The sequence below is a fragment of the Acanthopagrus latus genome, chromosome 11, assembly GCF_904848185.1.
Source record: "Acanthopagrus latus isolate v.2019 chromosome 11, fAcaLat1.1, whole genome shotgun sequence".
Classification (NCBI taxonomy): Eukaryota; Metazoa; Chordata; class Actinopteri; order Spariformes; family Sparidae; genus Acanthopagrus; species Acanthopagrus latus.
In genome coordinates, this window is record NC_051049.1 from 25,816,419 (window position 1) to 25,838,330 (window position 21,912).

A 21,912-nucleotide genomic window follows, 5' to 3' on the forward strand; every position below is an offset into this window, starting at 1 on the left:
GGTGAAGGATTGATAATGCAGAGTTTATATTACTCTGGAGAAACAAAACATATTATGATCAAATATGTCACCAAAAAAAGAGAGCACAATTTTGCATTTGGTGCAAAGGAGGGAGATGCCGTGCTTCAGATGAGCTAGGGCAGAACTCTGTTAATCCTGAAGGAAATCGTCGTGTCGAAGATTGCTGCCAGCGGGTTCCCGGGGTCAGGGTCACACACCAGGCCCAGTTTAAGATAATAGAGAATTTAATATTAGTGAAATATACAAATTACACAAAATATAAATGTTTCAGGAGTTCAATGCAAAAAACAGTCCCAATACAAAAACAGTTGAAGTAAAACAAGTGAAGCACAAGAGTAAAAAGCAACTCAAACAGGAAAAAAGTATGATGAGGTTTCATGACGTTATAAAAGATGTTCACAAATGAATAAAATACATTCCATAAAATCTTTTTTCATTCCACTAAATTAAGGTTGATAGTTGAAACATCTTTCTTTGACTCACTAAATCATGGGCTGTAGGAATAGTCCCTTGATTCTGACATACTGAATACTGATGTTCAAAATTAAGGTGTATAAGATAAAGGACCATGGCCTCATTAGCCTCACTCTCATTCCAAAAAAAAAAATCCTCTATGTTGCTTAAAAACATGTATAAAATACGCTGCCTTTTTTCAACTTTAAATGACTGAAGTTAACGTTAATAAATAGAAAACTCTCGTCCAGACTTCCTTCTGACTAATTACAGACTACTGAAAACCAAAACAATTCAAAGAAGAAGAGCAGTGACTTTTTAGCATCCTCAGGATGAAAGTGGTCCTAATTTTGAGAAACACCATGATTGATGCGAGGCTAACAATCATCTGCACGCTGGACTGATACGTTTTTAACAACAACAACAAGGTACGAGGATGAAACTGACACTGACAGCCTCCCTGTTTGGTCCTCACAAGGACTGGAGCACAAAGAGTATACACACACACACGCACACACACACACACACACTCTCTCTCTTGCCTTCTCTGTCTCACACACACACACACACACACACACACACACACACACACACACACACACACACACACACACACACACACACACACACACACATACATACATAGCCAGTGGCCTCAGGACTAATTGCTAGATTGGAGCAGATTTTCTAGTTCAGTTCAGGGCTGTAATTGTGAGGAGAGCAGGGAGGAATGACAGGGCTTCAAGCTGAGAGGACAAATCACCAGGGGCCTCCGATTAGACTGCACTAATGTTCACACGTCTGTGTGTGTGTGTGCATGTGTGTGTGTATTGGGGGTGAAGGGTTAAGCCAACCATCTCTCAATTCCAGGTTTCCGTGGCACTGACCCCAAAGTGCCACACACACACACACACACACACACACACACACACACACACACAATGTTAACCCCTACAGACCCTGCAGCACCAGTGAGAACAGCTTCTGAAACTACTTGTGTCACCTCCAGTGCAACAGAAAAAACCACCACTGCAGTCTGAGAGTGGATCTTTCTATAGAAGAGCCCACAAAGTTTCTTATACACTGACCTTGTGAGAGCTGTGGAAAGAAAAGGCGATTTACAGACATGGAGATGTATAAGATTTAGACTTGATCTAACAGCTTGATGTTTGATAGTTTACACATTCAAAGTAAAGTGCCAGAGAACTGCAGTCTCCAGGTCAGCAGAGGCTGTGGAGGTGTGAGTATGAACCCAGAGGTCACCAGAAGAGGATCTGGAAGCTAAATAGAGGTATGCCGAAACTCTGCAATTATGTGCAAACAAATAACATGAACTCAAGATATTATCACTAGCATCAGTATGCATACTAGAAATCCATTGCCTTTTGAGTGTGCTGTTACTATTCACTATTCTCACAGTGCAGACACAGATGCCTATACGATCACCTTAAAAGAAAAAAAAACAGATGTTTTGGAAAAAAACGTAATCATTGAAGGCTGAAGTTTGAGTTAGGGCTGCAAAATACGGCTAATCACATTGCGCTTATTTTTAGGATTGTGGGAACGATTTTCATTTCTACCGAAAGAAACTATTAAAATCATGATGATGTGAAATGTGGTTGCAGTCTGCACCATGTCTTCTTACGTCTGAAGAACATCATTTGCAGGCCGGAGCACCTCTGCAGCAGTGCAGCACTTTGTCATTACTATCCCATTGAATCAGTCATTTTGCTTTTTATCAAAATTGCAGCTTCTTGTGATTTGGATATTGCAATTAGCCATATTCCTATTTCAATTATATTTCAATCTATTGTTCAGACATAGTTCAAGCACTGTATGATTTCCTTTAAGTATAAAATAATTCAAAGTAGCGTAAAAACACTATGATTAGAGTCAATGAAATGAGGAAATGAGGAAGGAAATGACCTGTGCCCTTAAGCAAGGCATGCTGATCCCTCCTCTGCTCATACTGTCCCCTTCCCCTGTGTGAATGTGTGTGACTTCCTCTATAACATGTTTGAAACGCAATGCTGGAAAAATGTTTGCAATAAGAAAAAAAAATAAATAAATAAATAAAAAACAACTGCTAATTTATATTGTCAGTCTGACTCTGAGATGAACGCAGATCATCTGAGCGGAGAGTCGACTCCATCGCTTCTCTCCGCCTGCCTGCAGCAGCCTCATCAGACACAGCAGGACAGGAAGCAGACACGCAGAGAGAGACCACAGAGGGCTCTACACACAGACAGAGAGCTCACTCTGAGCCGCACCACAGGTGCTTTACTACAAGATAAATATGCATTAAAAACACCAGCACAGCCAGGAGAGCCTGCATGGAAACACCTTACAGCCCCCTGACAGTTACTCCTCACACACCCAACATCTGTATCCACACCTGGACTCTTTCCTAGTTGAGCTTGTTTCAAAGAAGATAATGAGAGAGAGTCAGAAAAAAAAAGAGAAATTCAGAGCTAATCAAACTGTTCTGTGTTGGTCACACGGTCACAGAGTCAGTCAATCATTCAGCCAATCTTTCAGTCAGCTTACCTTGCAGTGATGTCATGGTTGTCGTTATGACAAGGCCTACGATCCTGTTGTCTGATTGGACGTCGGCTGCTGTCCAAACCAGCGTTACATCCATGGCAGGGAAAAGGAAAACAAAGACTCCTCACTCCTAGTGCTGGATTGCTGTCTCTTTTTTCTGTCTGTATTTTGATCTCTGGTTGTCTTGCCTGGTCTGGTTCCTGCACTTTAATTGGTTTTGGACATCTCCATTGGAATAAAAAATGGCGGTCCTCTACATTCATCTGCGATTTCTAGGCAGGAAAAGTCATATTTCTGTGTCGTTCAAGCACCCAGTCGCCTCATGGTTCTTCCTCCCTACCTGGCCTTCTCCTCCTCCATTTCTCCAAGGCTTATCCCTCATCTTCATCACTCCTTCAGCCTGGGACTCTGCACCTTAATCGCGGCCTCTCATCAGCCTCACCTTGCTCCCACCTTAGCCTGCGTCCCACCCCGCCCTCCCACCTTCACCCCTTCACCCCCCCCCCCCTCCTCAGCCTCCCCTGGCCCTGTCATCCCCCCTGTAACCCCCCAGCCTCGGAGCTCCTACCCCGTCCCCGGCTCTCCCTGTCCCTGCCTCTCCTCCAGCCTGCCTTCCCCTGTACTCTGCCTCCCTCAGCCCCAGCCTTCTGCTCAGTGTTCAAGGGGAGAGCCAGCTAGGAATGCTGTGGCTCTAGACGTTTTGTCCAAGCCCTAGGTCTCTTTCACTGAGGCAAGATTAGTTCATACAAAAACTCAACAATACACCACTGAAAGCCATTGTTGATATTCAACATTTTTCACATAGCGGAGCAGAATAGACAATGCGGCAGCCGGGAAAGCCCGAAGCGGACTAGCAGGGTTGATGGCTGATGGTATCTCAGCTGAGCGAGGGCCTTAATCCCCTTTATACAGCGCGCGCACGCACACACACACACACACGTACACAGACACACGTACACACGAGTACACGCGCACACTCAACAGCCTGGAGACAGCAAAATCAATACTGCTCGCTCTCTGTCTGTGTGGGGATCGGTGGGTGGGTGAGTGTGATAGGGAGAAAAAAGAAAATAGTTCTGTTTGTACCTCTGTGTGTGTGTGTGCGTGTCTTGGCACATAAGCATTCTTAGATCTTTGTATCTCGAGGATCTCTTACTGTTCTCCATCACAGGAAGTGGTTTAAGAGATGGACAACTTTACTCCAAACAAAAAAAGCTACAGAACAAAACTTTGTGTTTTGGTAAATCTATGAATTAAGGAGAAATGTCCAGGTTATTGAAAGTACCAACTACATCAATGCTGGCTCATGCTTTGAAACAACTGCTGTGGACCTTCAGTGTAATGGTATGGTGGCATACTCATTACCTGATGTTATCGTTACCGTTTCACAAATTCTGATGTTAAAGTTACTGATGTCACACAAAGACGTTTTAGCGTTACACATGTTTTGTTTTTTCCTCCTAATATGATTCAAAACGGTGCAAATTTGTTATATTGAACATCTATTTCATAATGTTGTTGCTGATTTGCCTTCATTTTACCATTTAAATTGGAACCTCAAAGTCTGACCTGATGAGCCAGATGGTTTGTTACGCAGAACGATCTGGAAACGTGGCGCTATAAACTGTTTGGAAATTGGCGGGCACTTTCAAATACTACTTGGCAGGGGATTGGACGAACAACTCCTACAAAAGCCGGTCAAGACAAAAGCGAATATGTTGATTAACTCTCTCATTCTACAGCATCGATGCTAACCTCTTGATGACGCTGCTGTTGTCAAACCCTCAGCCACATCTCTCGCTGCTTGTCACACCCAAACCATGCCGGCAGCTGCAGGCCGTTCTTCGAATGACATAGACTTGCTCAACTCCTGTGGTTCAGGAGCCTGGAAAGATGGATTTGCACATGATCACATGATCAAATGATCACATGATCATGTGAGCTCACAAATCCAGTGGCCTCCCCAGGTAACCCAAAGTCTTCATAGATCATATTCTTATCTTGTGCACGCAAGACGATGCTTTTTACACCGAAGTGAAACTCTTGTGGTCATAGAACAAAAACTGTAACCTCTCAGGACTCTCAGGAATTTTTATTATATAGAGATTTTGATATTCATTTCAGCCAAATATACCTGCCCTAATCTAAATCGAGGTTCAATAATAAAAGAAAATGTATCTAAAGCATGTAAGTAAAGTCAATCTGTTTAGAAACTGTTAACTCTAGCTACCACATAAGTAAGTACACTTGGCTCTAAATAAAGGCGTTAGTAACAAGCATGGTACATCAAGTGAAGTACCTCAAACATGAGTAAACGAGTATCCTCCTGCCACATCTCTGATGACACATGTCTAAATAAAAACCTGTCCAAGTCCAAAAAAAAAAAAAAAAAAAATCAGGAAACGAAGATGTTGTCAAAAATGTGCCACAAAACTAACCTAAACAAAAAGCACCCCATCTCTAAAATGACCTGAAAGAGTTATGTTGTCTGCAATCTTCTAAAAACGAGAACTGAATCATCTTCAGAAAATGTACCTGGACTTACTGGAATGCGCTGCAGAATGTAAATTGCATTCCTGGAATATCAGCAGACGAAGCACTGAAATGAGAAATGAAATGTTTGGGAGGAAAAAATAAAAAAAATCGATTTTACATCAACTGCTTCCCAATTTTCAGTCACAAGGACGGTGCGAGATTCTGACGTTTGGACCTGGAATCAGTCTGCCGCAGCCTTTATGACTACAGCTGTTTAATGTAATGAACGCCATGTCATGTAAAACTCATAAATCATGTCACGCCAGCAGAAACATTTCATAAAACATGATTAAAAGTGTCGTGTAACATTGGGAGCGACGGTGTCAGAGTGAGACATGTTAATTGTGCACTAATGATATGTAATGAATGTCATCAGCCCCGAGGCTTTGGCTAACGAGCTAAATGAACTGGCACTAATGGCCCTGTTAGCTTATCTTAGCACTAACATTAGCTAGCGTAATAAAAGGTTCCTCCTCTGCTGACAGCGGCTGACGGCTGTGAGGTGCGCGGCGGGTTTCCAGAGGTGTCACATTACAATTAGATACTTCTCATAAAATGCTTTTTAACAACAACGATGACAACAGATGGTCTGAGGGCTTTTTCACACACAAATGGCTTATCGTGAAGACACAAAAACAGACTGTAGCAGACTTATTTTTGTTTTTTTTTCTGCATTCTCACTTTGCTTTCCCAGATATTCTCCTCCTCCTCCTCCTCCACCTGGACTCCAGATCCAGATTCAGATCCAGCTGCCAGGCTTTCCCAAGACCCCCAAGTCCGCTAGGTAGCAGAGGAGAAGAAGAAGAGGACGAGGAGGGAGGGGACAGGGGCCTTCTCTCTCTCTCCCTCTCTCTCTCTCTCTTTTTTTCTTCCAATTGACCAATTGACAGCTGATTGATGGCTATCTCCTCAGCCCGACAAAGAGCGGCATTAGCATAACTAAAGCGATGTACAGTAGAGTGGGGCAAACAGTAAATTACATGTTACCCCCCCATCTCCCTCTCTCTCGTCTCTTTACCTCTCTCTCTCTCTCTCTCTCTCTCTCCCTCGCTCCTCCACTCACTCATTCAGTGAACAGCGCGGCAGGCAAACAAAACAAAACAAAGTATGCTTTTTGTCCCTCCTGTGAGCCCTTAAACAGTACAACTTGACAGCTTCTTTTGAAGGAGAAACATAAAAGGCCTGACAGAGAGAGAGAGAGAGAGAGAGAGAGAGAGAGAGAGAGAGAGAGAGAGAGAGAGAGAGACATTAACACACACACACACACACACACACACACAGAATACAATTTGAATAAGACATTGACCTTGGGGAGGGTTGCTGTGGTGTGGTTTGGCATGTCTCTCTCACTGTATAAGTGTGAGTAAGTGTGTGTGTGCATGTGTGTGTGTCAGGTAGTAACGACACTGAAGGACAACAGGGCTCAGGGAGGAGTGGGAGACACATCGGGGGTGTAAACTGTAAATAGAGGGAATATTGTTGGCAAAGTGCGTTTTTCTTTTTTTCCTTTTCCAGCACAGCGAGATTGTTTATCGGTGCCTTCACAAACGGTCTGGTAAGGTTTGAGGCGTCAGACAAAGTGCCTGTCAGAGCCGCATACAGCATCTGAACTGCGCAACAGTGAAAACTGTGCACCTTTATCCGTATTTGTGCGGTTCGTCACATCTTGTCCGTCGCCACAAGAGCAAGCTTTTTTGCTCACCTTCGAGCGCAGCCTTCGAAACAGCGATAAGATATTTTAGCCTTCAGTCATGGCCAACACTGTGCACGAACACGTTTGTTTGAGGTACAGCCCAACCCTTTATGTGTAAAAACTTCTCGGTTAAGGTTAGGAAAAGAACTCTATTGTCACCTGACATCAACATGTGACTTGGGGGACACGATCACAGCTGGACAGCTCCGAGGCTTTATTCATATCAAATCGGCCGTTGCATCAAAAAGGCCAGACCCCTCATTCATCTGAGTTAGGGTCGCATGCTTCGACTGCAAACTGAAACAGAATTAACTTTGGAGAAATGCAACCTGATGCAATAACACTAGCACCATAAATAAACAAAAACATCTGCAATGACAGATGCAATGACAGATGGAGGGACAGAATTCTAGCAACATAAGCCCCGTTCACACATGCACTGTATCTCCTGACTGCACGTGTGAACACAACTGTCCGCATTATTTGCCCATGAACCTGACGCTGCCAGCTCCCGAGCTCTGAGTCCAGGTGAGCCGCATGTGTGAACAGAACAGACGTTTGTCTGGAGTGAATTAACAGTGAGCGAGTGGGCGTCGCCGACATGTAATCAATCAGCTGTAACACATCGGCAAACACATGTGAAAAATGGCATTTAAACTACTCATGGTGAAAATTCTGCCTGTGGACAATATCCCGATCAGATTCCCTGGATATTGTCTGGAGTGTGCGAGTAAAAGTCTGTAAAATATGGACCTCAATTTTTTCTTTTTGATGATGGTCCTGGAGCATCATTCATTATGATTACCTGGACCAACACTACCACAGCAGTACCAGACTGCATTCACACTACCTTGATATTGTTATTACTGTTAAATGTCAAAATTTCTAATGTTTTTTCAAAAGGTGCAAAATTTAAGAATTGGCCACAACTTGAATTCACACTGCAGAAAAACGGGGTGTAGTACATCACCAGAGTAAGTGCAATCTGCTGCTACCTGCGGCTGCCATTACCAAGTGAGCTTGGTTAGCCGTGCAGCTACGTGGTATGGACTGGCACATCGGGGTTCTACGAGAAATGACGAGCTGGGGCTAGCCGTTTGGCATGCCAACTAGTAGAAATCTTTAACAGGACATGCAGATGTATTTGACATAATGTCAAAACTCTTACCTCTTCATACACTGTCGAAGATTGTTTTCAATTCAGTGTTTTTATTTAAATTTTCAACTTAAATTCTTACATATTGTACCTTTGAAATGAAATCACCACAACTCAGCAGGGACCGAAAAATGTTTGAGCACAACTTGAATAAAAACAGATGGAAAACTTCCACTGCTAACTGCTCTCTCTCTGGAACTTATATGAGCATCATAGCATTGCACCGTTAAAGGGGCGAAAATGAGCGTGGCCCCATGACCACTGCAGACTCATTTGACTTAGGACTGAAGGCTGATTGGACGCTTTACCTTTGAAGCCAAAGGCAAGTTGTTAGTGGGTTTTCTGTCCAGTACAAAAGAGCAAGATAAAGGGTGTAAATCAAAATAATGAATTGTCTTTTATAAATAAAAATGTTCACGCGCATCATCAAGGGTGAGCGCATCATGGATGGATGGATGGATGGATAGATGATGGATGGACAAACAAACAAACAGAGGGGTGACCACATACTGGCCTCGTCTCCTCTCTCCCTCTGTCTTTTCCTGTCTCTCCCCCACTTAGGCCAGCAATCTGTTCTCTAATTGTTCATTCATGGTGTGAATCTTTAAATAGGAGGCCCTAGCCTGGCACTAAGATAATGACTCGCTCTGTGTCCTTAGCTAGCGAGGCTAAATTACCGCTCGGTGCAGAGTTACCATGGAAATAGGCCACAATGAGAGTGATTAGTCTTGTGTCTTTTACACACCGAGAAGCTTTGCAGTTCAGCAGGAAACACGGAAGCCCTCCTTCGTTTCCTCTGTGTATCTGTGGGACATGGTATTTTCAGAGTCAGTGGCTTTGATAGCAGTATAGTAAGTGTAAGTATACTACGGTTGCCTCTTGGGAATTCATGAGAATTAATACAAAAGGGCAACTGTGTCACATTTGAGTCCATTTTCTTTTCAGCCGCTCAGCTGTTGTCTGTTTTATCATTTCCTTATCTGATTGGTCAGGGAGGCCTGTCAGAGACACATCAGATAGGAAGATATTTGTGGCTTCACACAAATCAGTTTCATCTTCAATTTTGTTTTGTTTGCAGAGTCAACAGACACTTTCAGATGCCTCCTTTTTGCCAGGAGTTTCTATGACAACCTTTTTTCAATTACCAGCTCACAGTGTCTGAACCTTCCTTTCCTTCCCTTCTCCACAAGGTTTAACGACTCTGTGGAGATTTGCAGCAGCTGTATTTAGAATAGTTTTTGGTTTATTCTGGAAACTTGCGATCTGTATCTCTTTAAGTTGTATTCATTTAGTACTTCTTTGCACTTTGTTCTGTGTTTGCTGTCCATCCCCCCTTCCCTTCACGGATGATGCCGTATTTGTTGCTCTGTTTTCTCTGACTCTGATGTCTGCTCCTCCACCTCTCTGCCGCTTCTGCTCCTTTCCTGCTCTTTCCTTTACCGTGCAGGTGTGTTTGTGTGCGCGTGCGCTCGCCTATCCACGTGTGAGGATCCGAGGGGAGTGTGAGAGTGAGTGGCACGCCGCTGGTACACAACAGGAGAGTATTCTGCCCACTTCCTATCTGCCCCTCTCCCAAACAAGGCGACAAGACAAGAGAGGAGAGGAGGGGAGATTATCTGTCTCAGTGTGGGGCTGCCAGTCAATGTGAACATCAGGAGTAGAGAAACTGAAATAGCCATCATTACCTGGTCTGCTGCTGGCACCGACTGTGTGTGTGTGTGTGTGTGTGTGTGTGTGTGTGTGTGTGTGTGTGCGCCAGTCAAACCAGTGGTCTCCAGTATACCAGTGATCATAATATTTCTCACCAGAGGAGGATGAATGCTAATCAGCGGAGGAGTGATATGATACCTCAGTCACACTCCAGAGCAGGGAGTTGTTTCTTTACATCTCTTAAAACGCATCAGAGTGACTTGAGGTTGCACCACTGCCATCAGTGTAAAGGTTTTCATTGTCTCGCTGACATTACAAAGATATGTACTGACAGGCAGCAGTCGAGGCCAAGCAGATGCTGCTCCATGTTTCATAGGAAAACATAACCGCTGCCTGGATCGTGTTCCATTGAGGGAAACACTGCAGAGATCGGGGTTTGCATCCTGAATCCAACATGTGGTTAGTTTGAGGCAGCTAAAGCAAAATGGTTAAAGGATATGATCACCCAAAAATGAAATTTCAGTCTTACCCTCATGTGAATTGGAAAGCCAGGAGAAGTTTCGAAGTCCACAAAACATTTTCTGGAGCTTCACAGCAAAACAGCACTGCAGCATTCTCCTAAAATCTGTTCTACCTCTTTGATTTAGTTGTGAATACAAGCCAGCTTCCTTAACTTCAACACACATGACAGCATCGAGCTTGGGAAGGAGAGTAAATAAACGTGTTCGCCCAGGTGTTGTGTTCACATCTCAGCCAAGCTGAGCTGGAGGTGATCAATACCATTGAATACTGCAGGGTTCATTGACCCGGGAGTAAATCTCCATAACACACATTGACACTGTACACAAAAGCCAGATGCCTTTAGAATCTCCCAGTCTGCGATCGCACACAACACATCATCAACACATCAGGGCCCCATCCCGTCCTGCCAGCTCGCCCTTATGACACTTATGAAGAAGTCAATGCCACACTTTCACTACCTCCACTGCCAGCTGAAAGGCAAAACAACAATGATCCTCCATTCCACCATTGTCTCTTTTATACAGAGGCTAATTTCTCATGCTGTTTCGTGCTCTCAGCACAACCGTTAAACAAATGGCAGCTGAACGTGTTGGGTAATGATGAACTTCAGGATTCAATCAAAATGAGTCCTTTGCTGTGAAAAGCTTCACCACAGCAATGCGTTTTTACAACGTGAGTGTCATGCTAGTAGTAACACAGCACAGAGTTTCTGTAAACGGAACAGTGTAGAGAGGCAGACACACTGATTCTTTTGCATTTCTTTAACACTGCCGACAGCAAACACACTATGTCTTAACCAGAACCAAGAGGAGACACACAACAAGCATACTCTAAATTGATTTTAAAAATACGGAGAAGAAAATTAATCACCAAACAGAATCACGCAGTCCGTCACCAAAGCGTAATGTGAAATACGCAAGAAAGATATGTAGCCCTTCTAACCTGTGTCCACATTCTCGCATGTTTGCTTTGCGACCTTTTACCAAGCACATCCCGGTGTGATCTTGAAGAGCAGCTTTTCAACTCTGAGTTTCCTCAAAATTAAATTCTCCCCTGTTATTCGCTGTCATATTTGGCATGACAAAAATTCCACCTCCCTTTTTTCATTAAAGCTCGGGTCAGAGTTGAATGCAGCGGTGGAAAATCAAGGTGACGCTCGCTGCTTTCCACTGCGGAGTGTGTCCTCCTCTGTGCTGTGCCATGTCTGTGCATGGTGATAGGCTTGCTAACATGTCTTCTATGCGTGTATATCCATCTGTTTTTTTTACCTGACTGAAGTTCTTTACAGCAAATAGTGAACATGTATTACGTACTATATTGTATATCTAATCATCTCTTGAAATGAACAGGTTCCATTCAATCCCTGGGGTCAGTGGGTGCACAGATAAAGATATCATTTTCAAAAAAACGACGAAACACATGTTGGTGCAACACGCGTCAACAAAGAGAAACGATAGTCATCAAAATCTCAGCTGAGTCTGTTAATGACCTCTGTTTCCGGGATTTTGGATAAGCTGATGAAGTCCACTTTCCTCTGCTGTTTCACTGGCTCAGACTCGAACATTCAAACATACCTGTAACGTACAAGTGTCATCCCAACATGAGACTTCCCTCGACGAACACAGGTTTTATTTATCAAACTTCCCAGGCCTTTCGTTCCGTTTACTCCACCTTTATTCAATCAAAAGGCAGCTCCTGGTTATTGTCTGATACTTTCTAACAATCTATTACCCACCCGGGCCTTAGCTAATGCTCTTAACACACATTACTAGCAGTAATCCTCATCTCCAAGCTAAAGCCGTTGTGTCTGGACAAATGAGTGGGACTGCAGCAGTGACAGCAGGTGCTAAAGCCTAAGCTAACCCTGGCTAACACCGCCTGAGCTCAGTAAGACAGGAAATGCTGGGAGGGATACTTACCTACTTACTGAATTATGTACTCGCTCACACACATGCATCACACACGCACTCACACTGACTCACTCTCTCTCCCTCACACACGCGCATACATAAAGGGCGGGGACTTAAAACAAAGGCGGCGTGGAGGAGAATGGAGGAGATGATCGTTGGGTCACATCTACATGACAGTGCAGCACCGCAGGCAAACAACGGGGCTTCCTAAACCCCTGGGAGGGCTACCGTTAGCCCTCAGGCCTGTGTTCTCACTGTGTGTGTGTGTGTGTGTGTGTGTGTGTGTGTGTGTGTGTGTGTGTGTGTGTGTGTGTGTGTGTGTGTGTTGGCTAAAGAAAAAAACAATTAACAATTCTAACTACCTTTGCTGGTAATATCAACGCTGCATAAATCATTGTCAGTAGCGGCTGGCAAATCCCTGACATTCACATTTAAAAACCTGAAATCGACTGCTTACAACTTTTAAAGCTCTAAAAGTCAATATTTTGATGTTCATTTATTTAATGACCAGTGTGAAATAAGCTATTGGAAACCTCAACATGAGGATATTTATTCTCTGTGTAAATGTGTAATAAATCTAGAATCTTAAAATAGAGTAAAGGGAGAGAGGCAAGTCAGATTGAAGTCTCTCTAATGTTCTAAAAACTCCTCGCAGTCATAGTAATTTAGAAATAAAAGCTAATAGTTAGAGTGCTCCCTCTGTATTGATCTGCTCTGTCAGAAAACGGTGGAAAAGGTGAAATTATCTGAGTTAGGGAACAAAAAAATTCAAATGATAACCTGTCACCGTGACGGGAAAATCCACATGACAGTAATACAGAGAAGAGGAGAAAGAAACCAAAGCTTGAGAGGCAAAAAAAGAAAAGAAAAAAAAAAAAGAGTCAGAGGGCAGTTGACTGAAAAGGCTGGACGTGTTATGTTGGCCATTAAAAAAATCTGCAGGGCAGGTGGCTTTTTTAACTGACCAGTCAACTTGACTGGTGAGTTAAAACATTTCACTGTTCACATGAAAAACTTCTGTCATGTTTCCCTTACATCTGCCGCTCTGGTTCTATTCAGTTTGACTCGCCCGGCACTGATTTATCTTTCATCCACAACTGGGCTACCTGCTCGAAACCAATGACGCGCTCGTCTCGATCCCCGCTAACAAAGTGGCTCCACTGATACAGTGACAAACACGTTTCATTTCCTGCCATTTCCTACAATAAAAGGGCTCCCCGTCATTTTGTCATTTAAAAGGTTTTATTGCGAAGCAGTGTTCCAGGAAACATGACTCCTGAGACAGCTGAAGGCAAACACAGCGAAAGGGGCAAACGCAGCAGATGTTTGAAAGTACACACAGGACGAGATTCAGCAAGTGGCTACAAAATGCATTTCTCTCTCAACTCTGAACACAATGGAAGTTTAAAAAGAGGCCACTTACTGAAGTTCACTTTCTCAGATAATAATAAAAAAAGAAAGTTGTCCAAATAAGGAACTGTTTTTTTACAAAAATGAAAAAAATAGGTGTGATCTGATAACCCACTGGACAATCTTGGAATCTAGAGCCATGCAACTACCTGCTGACACCACAGCACGTGAAGAGACTCCTGATATGTTTCAGTTTGTTGCCACTTTTTCATCTACCACATCAGAGAAAATAAGATGTGTTCACAACATAAACCACCTCTCCACACAGCCTCCCTGTGAGATCATTATTATCAGACACATCCTCTCATTGGTGGAAATGAGACAGACGTTCCCCAAAGGTTGTTTCATGGTAGTCTGATTACCCTTCTGTTGTAAAGAATTAAGAGAGGGTGATCCGACCTCTCTTTGTTGGAGGTCGGTTGATTTCTTGGAGGCAAAACTATCAATCAACATATTGATTAGCACTAATTAGGATCAATCCCACTGTGTTCAGCTCAGCAGGTGAAGTCTGCGATGTGTGTTTGGGGCAGTCATGCATGTTTGTGGCTCCATATGTGTGTGTGTGTGTGTGTGTGTGTGTGTGTGTGTGTGTGTGTGTGTGTGTGTGTGTGTGTGTGTGTGTGTGTGTGTGTGTGTGTGTGCGTGTGTGCGTGTGTGTGTGTTTCTCTGTATACATTCTTCTGTGTGTGTGTGCGTGTGTCTTTGTCTCGGCTGTCACCCTGAAGGTTATCTCCGTGGTGGCAGCATCGTCAGGTGACAGCCGTATCCCATGATGCCAAGCGAGACGTCAAACTGTCCTTCCAACCAGGGTTCCCTTGACGACCAGAGTAACACACACAAACGGGGAGAAAAAAAAGGCACGCACACACACACACACACATACACACACACAAAGATACATAAGCAGCAAACTCACCCTCCTCTTGCAGAAGGTGAAAGGTATATATGCGGGTAGAGCTTGTGTGTGTGTGTGTGTGTGTGTGTGTGTGTGTGTGTGAGTGGCCGGAAGGGCTGCTCAGACTTTGATAAGCTATCACATGTCCCAGGTGATGGTCTCTAACAGCACATCAGTCCAAAGGCACTGCCTGACAACCGAATCAAACGCACCCAGACCAGACATCCTGGCAACCCAAAGCCAAACAAACCCAAACTGACAATATATATATATTATACATACACTTCCCTGAAACACACTCACAAAAAGGAAAGGCTTTTATTTGTGACTGGTTACCTTAAAAAGGAAACAACCCTGATAAGAAAGTGTATTTTAGGGACACGCTGGTGGTTCAGTTGAATGTGTTCGCCATGTTGGCCGGCAGGGCCACAGGAGGGCGAGCTGTGAGGCTCTCTGCACCGCGCCGTCTAACCATCACTTGACAGTCAAACAGTTATATTCAGCATTTTGGCGGTTTCTCTTCCATCCTTCAGGAGGTCCTTCTTTTCACTGCCCCCTTTTGATAGCGTTTTTTGATCTTACTGGGCAAGCTGTGAGTACACAAAGCAGAACAGGCTGTTGTTTTAAGTCGTTGGGGTATTTCTGATTATCAAATGCCCCATAAAAAAACTATAGTTTAGTACAACTTGGATTTGTTTCCAAGCTTGGATCATCAGTTGTAAAAAGACCATGCTCACCAAAGTAATTGCTGAGAAGAATTTGGACTCAAAGAAACAACAAAAAAATCACATGTGTCAAATTTATTTCTAAAAGAAAAACCAAGGCGAACCACGTCCACAACAGATCACTGCCGGACTTCCTGGTTTAGCTTTGACCATGGTCGCCAGATCTCATTAGTGAAACAGGCAACAGGGTCTCTGGAAACTGGGCCCCCAAAAAAAGCAAAAGTAAAGAAGTTACAGCATATAAAAGTATATACAAGTAAAGTTGACATGTTGATAAATACTTGAATAATGTGCATGTGTTTCACACTCACACAGTCTGCACCCTGACTGAGTCCAGTCTTTAAATCCTCCCTCTCTTTCTACAATTCTGTGTCGTATTTTTTCACCTACTGATTTTCATTCAAAACGTATTACTCACTGGCTGTCGCATAGGTGATCTACAGGGGCAGAGGGAACATGGTTGTGCACAGACCCAACAAGCCAAATGATCATTTGTTTAAATTACCTATTAGACAGATGTAGAGAAGTGGGAGGCGAACAAGAAGCCCGAGAAAACACAACCCAGTATGTGCAAGCGACTTTACAAAAAAACAAGCCCAAAGTGTTTCACTAAGTTCTATGAACAAATTTGACCTTACTTAGGTGTGTATGGACAATCTCACGAGTCGTATAATACAAAACAATGGACTTCACTTCTGCTTTTATCATCTTGTATGAATCACGGTTGGTACGAGGAACAGAGAGCAGCAAAATATCAATGTTTGTGAAACTGCTGTTTTCAGATAATGAAAATCAGGCAGATTCAAATCGATCGCTCTGTTTCATGTCCCACGACAGTCCAGTCCGCAGCCTTCTCTGTTATCTCCTTGAGTTCGTTTACTGTGTGCTTCAACGCCACACAATCAAAGAGCACGGCGGAGAATAATTCACACCTTAAACTAAACACGCTGACACGAACACACACACACAAACACACACCCTCGGAATGCCTTGTACAATTACAGAATTACAGCATCTTGGAAATGAGACATGACGGAGAGGGCATGCTAGCAGTGTAGAGAGCTGTTTACTTTAACACACACACACACACACATACACACACACACGCATAGCTCTCCAGTAATGAAGTGTTTCCCATGCATGTGATGTCAGCGACACAGCTTCCATTACCTGGCCTGTCACCACATGGCCCTGCTGATGGCCTGTCACACACTGTGTGCCATGGCTAGACTCACTGAAATCCACATGATTCAATAATGCAAGGCTTTGATGTGTGTGTGTGTGGACAGACATCTCCACACACTAGATTTGCACATCCAGATTCTTCTCATTCAAATAATGCGATGTTCTCCTACTGCTTGATTAGATCCTACCTGGCGGGGGGAAACACCCCTGTATCAAGGTGAGGAGGCCAGGCCCGATAATGTATGGATGAGGGCACAGTGGCCTCTCGCTCTGTGAGTGTGTATCCCTCATGGTCGTTCGAAGCAGCTGCAGGTATGCTTACAAACAGACCTCGGACAAACCAAGGCTGTTGTTGATGCAGGCTCATAGGATGGCCTTCCATCTATCAGCACGCTGAACTGTATTCTACACATTTGCTTTCTCTTCCTCACTAAGTCAGAGGTGAGTAGCTCTGCTGGAACTTTCCACGTATTTGTTGTTCAACTGATAACCATGTATTGGAGCTTCCTGAGCCGTGGATTTGATCTGAACAGTGGGGATGTCAGGGAGGAAGTGACTCAGCATTACACTGTGCACACAGTTGTACTGTTATGCCTGTCCTCCTCGATCAAGTTACATAAACACCTTCATCGTAAGTCATCGGTGGCTCCTGACTTTTCTTCATCTATCCTGAATGCTCAAGTGTGCCTAAATTCTACAGCACTACTTAATGGTGAGATAACGATGATAAAAAAGTTTCCTTCAGCTCTGTGTGTACATATTAAAAAACACTGATTAGGATGTTTCCAATCAATAGAAAAAAAAAATCGCAATTTGCTGAGAGGTTGAATTGTTAACACTTAGTGAGCTTTTCATGTACTTTTCATCATCAGGTCAAAATGTTTTGATGTATCACCAAATCCCTGCATGTGTTCTTTGTTTGGTGATTAGCAGCTAGCGTTAGAATGCTAACATGCTAAACAAAGATGGCAATCATAGTGAACATTAGACCTGCTAAAAAAAATGCACTTGTTAGCACTTTCAGCATGTGTGTTAGCAAGCTTATGTTAGCATTCAGCTCCCAGTAGCACCTCACAGAGCCTCTAGTAGATCATAGACACTTGCTTTCTATGTTTTTTGACTGAGAACATTTTAGACATGGAATTGGAGGTCTCAGTTTGGCAAGGTTTGGATTGATTCTTGCCATTTGAGAGCCACAGACGGCCCAGAAAATGAAAGAGTATTAGAACATCAAAATGTTGATATCAGGTTTTTAAAACGTCCAGAATGTGCAACGGCTCATTTACAGTATGGTTTTATTTATGCTTACTGCTTTGATTCTGACAGGTGTAAACATACAAAAAAAAAGTAATACAAGTAATACAACACACACACACACACACACACACACACACGCGTGCACACACACACACACACACACACACACACACACTCACACAAAGGGTAAATGAGCTCCAGATAAGAGAGGAGGAGTTTTAGTTCCATTCATTTGAGCTCTGCAGTGGCTCTTGTGTGTTTTTTTCCCCCACCAGAGGGAGAAAATAAGAATAATTGATTTCACTGTTTTCTTCCGGTGTCAGATCTGCTGCCGTTTATCATCATCAAATCTATCCCTCTTTCCTTCTCTCTCTCTCTCCCTCTCTCTCTCTCTCTCTCTCTCCCCTTGTTTGTTCTGCTAATTAACTTTATTACCCTGATAGCTCCCCACTGCCTCTGACGAAAACAATTACCATCTCCCCCCTCCACCTCTCTCTCTTTCTCCTCCCTCATCATCCCTCGATCTTTCTTTTTCTGGCAGAGAGCAGTAATTAGTCCTGAGGCGTTGGTGCTGCTACACTTTACTATCTATCTATCTGTCTGTCTGTCTCTGCCTGCATGGCTTATGTGTTCATCCAACTATTAGGATCATTTTGGGAAAACTTCAGAAATTAGGCATAAGTTATAAGTATTTGCTTGGTTGAAGCACATAATTCCCTAAAGAAAACATAGAGTAACTGTATATTTTCCAAGTCAGTGAGTTATTCCTGGAATGAACCTTCTGTCCAATATAAAACAGTATGTCAACTTCTTTTGAGGGAATTGTGGGTTTTGCTGATTTTACACTGAAGGCTCAAAAATGCACTAGAGAGATGTGATCCGTGTTTGGTCCAGTTGGAGAGACAGGTTAAAAGCATTTAAAGACATACAGTATCAGACACCAAAACACAGTAAATTTTACAACTCTCCAAAGAGTGCCATGTTGCTTACATTTGCTTGTCTTCTGATCACAATGCGGACATAGTTAAACAGTTGTGATCAGAAGTCGTATAATAATGTGTCCGCATACAGTTTGTGCATTAATAAAAGGTAGATATGGAACAGTGATCATTGGACATTGGGAGGCTGTGCTGCTGAATGTTGTGCTAGGTCAACTTCCTTCTCGGCTTTCCTCATCAGATAAACAACCATATGGCTCGACTGTGGAAGCAGTTTATTAAGACCTATATTTCAGTTTATTGTTAAACAGTGATCTCTAGTGGTAACAGAGCAAAGGAGGAAGTCAGGTGAATGTGAAACCTAAAGTCGATGAGTTAGTTTAACTGACTGACGTAGTTAAGTGACATTCCGTACATAACTTAAGTCAGCTACATAACATACCTAACTTAAATGACATGAGTGACTTTTTCAATTTAACCCGAATCTGACCAAACTCCTCCTGTATGATAAAGGTCTGGTTCACCTGTCGCTGGAACAGTCACAAATTTTGGTTTCAAGGTCACAGGCAACTGAACAAGGTTTTGGTATGAGGTTGTGTTGTTCTAATATTAACATCAATATTGATAATAGTGAGCATCTTTCAAAACAAAGTTACAAAGTGCTTTTTATAATAAAATAGAATAAAGTCAATAAAATCTAAAATAGGATGCAATACCTAACCATCAATTCACTTGATAGCATGATACTGCCAGGTGTTATTGCATAACATTTTAGCATCTTCTGAAAGAAAACATCTAGAAACCTTTTTTAAAAAAAAAAGATTAAACATTAAGATTTTCCATTAGGGTTTCCATTAAGATAAATCAATGCATCATAATTTGCATGAAAATAATAATTTGCATGAAACCAAACTACTCTGGTAGCTCTCTCTCTGTCTCTCTGATATGTCCTGGCAGTCTCTCTCTGCAGTGGCAGACAGGACAGCATTACATTGTCAGTGGTAATTTACCTCTCATCTGTCTTCACTAATTATTGTCACATTCATCAGATTCATCAAGGCAAGAGGGGCTCTTGCGGGGATTGCACCATTTGCTGTTAATACAGCATCAACTGCTATTAGGCCAGAGAAACTGAGAGGTGAGCGTGTGCGTGTGTGCGTGCATGTGTGTGTCTGTGTGCGTGTGTGTGTCTGTGTGTGTGTCTGTGTGCGTGTGACAAGAGGGACAACGCGTATTCATCTCTAATTAGACCAAGCTGTGTGATTAATTATACAGTCCGCCTTTTTTTTTTTTTTTTTACTCCAAGGGCTGAGGATGATGTTGTTCATGGGAGGAAAAATAAATATAGAAGAAGAAGAGAGGGAAAGATAGAGGGAGAGAAAGAAAGAAAGAAAGAAAGAGGGCAGGAGAAGAGATCAGCGTGATGCTGAGGCAAGAAAGCACGGAGTGGAAAACGGGACATCAGGGGGAGGTAAGAGAGACATGGCAGAAACCAGACGGAGAGGGAAGAAGTGAGGAGCGACGCTGAGGTGAAGTGTTTTGTCATGTGCTCTCAGTGTAATTCCCACCTGACAAGGAGGCCTTGAATCAGGGGGGAAATTGCAACTTGTCACCCAGCAAATAAACTGCCCTGATAACTGATTAATAACGCACACCTGGGACAGCTGCGCGCGCGCACACACACACACACACACACTCACACTCACAAGCAGATGTAGGCCCACGCTGAGACACACTTGTAAACAGAGAGAGCGCCGGCACACCGTTGTCGTGCACATGTGCGCACACGCTGATGGGCTAGTGACAATCTGCACAAACACACACACACACATATATGCAGATTCATTTTAATATACAGCCTTTTGTAGGAGCGTATGACCAAAAACACACACACTTTTTTTTTTTTTTTTTTATCAATTTAGCAATCGTTCAAAATAAAAAGGAAAAGATTTGAAGCAGGTCGTACCTTGATGGGATGCTAACATGTTTCAGTGGATGGATGAAAGTAGCGTCTCACAGAGAGCCTCTAGCATTATTGTAGACACACTTGACTTCACTTTTGACACAGTATGTTAAATGAAGGGTATTTGTGGTTCATGTGTGTTAAAGTGGCACTATGTAGTTTTCGACAGAAGTTCCAATTCTGAATTTTAATATTTACAATATTGATGAGGTAATAACACAAACTCATAAATATTCATCTTTTCCATAAGAGAATAAACAAGCTGTTCTCAGAGGAAAATAAGGTCCCAGAACAATGTTTGAAATGAGAAAGGTGGCAGGGTCCGCCAAATATAAACATGATGCTCCTCAGTCTGACTTAGGAAAAGCGAGAGGGACTTTTTAGTATTGGCTGAACTTCAAAACATTTTTTTTTTCTTCCTATCAGAACAGGGAATGTGGAGTTCTGTCACTGTGTGGCACAAGAAGCTCTCATCTTGGCCAATATGGAGAGGAGGAATGATCACAACAACGCATCGCTCTTTAGATGTACATGCCATAATGATTTTAATGACAGACTTGAAGAGAATCTATAGCCATCTTTTAAGTGTCTGCAAGGAGCATTGGATTTTTCAGGTCACTTGACCCTTGAACCAGTCCCACATAGAAAACATGTCTCCGAGTCATTTATATGATGCATTTGTAAGGTAGAACATAGGCGGTGCAATACAGCTCCACCTGAGGGGGGAAAAAACTGACCATCCAGTCCCCACAAAGACAACAACAATGGGAGAGGGAGAGAATTCAATTACAGGAGGATGGAGCTTCTGATAGACTGAGAGGATCAGCTCTGCTCCGTCTTTTCCTTTTTCCTCTCCTGAGATGATACTCAGGCTTACACACACACACACACACACGTCAGTCAATGTTAGCACACTCTGACCCACCCAGGAAAAGCCATTTAGAGTGACATCTACTCTTAGTGTTTATTATACCCTTACACCTCTCTCTCTGCTCCCATGCCCCCGCTGTATCGCACGTTCCTGGCCTCTGATCCTCGCTGTGATTGGACAACAA

The 21,912-nt window shown here is 43.1% G+C and overlaps 1 long non-coding RNA gene across 5 annotated transcripts in view; it reads right to left on the reverse strand.

Moving 5' to 3' along the window:
• The window catches only part of LOC119029279, a 198,680-nt gene that overhangs the window by 94,367 nt on the left and 82,401 nt on the right, over positions 1-21,912 (reverse strand). The window contains exon 1 of one of the 5 annotated variants that reach the window (XR_005077946.1): positions 3,022-3,480. The exons of the other annotated variants lie outside the window; for them this stretch is intronic. This is a non-coding gene — a long non-coding RNA (uncharacterized LOC119029279). Of the gene's footprint in view, positions 1-3,021; positions 3,481-21,912 lie in introns of those variants that run through there. 5 annotated transcript variants of the gene reach the window in all.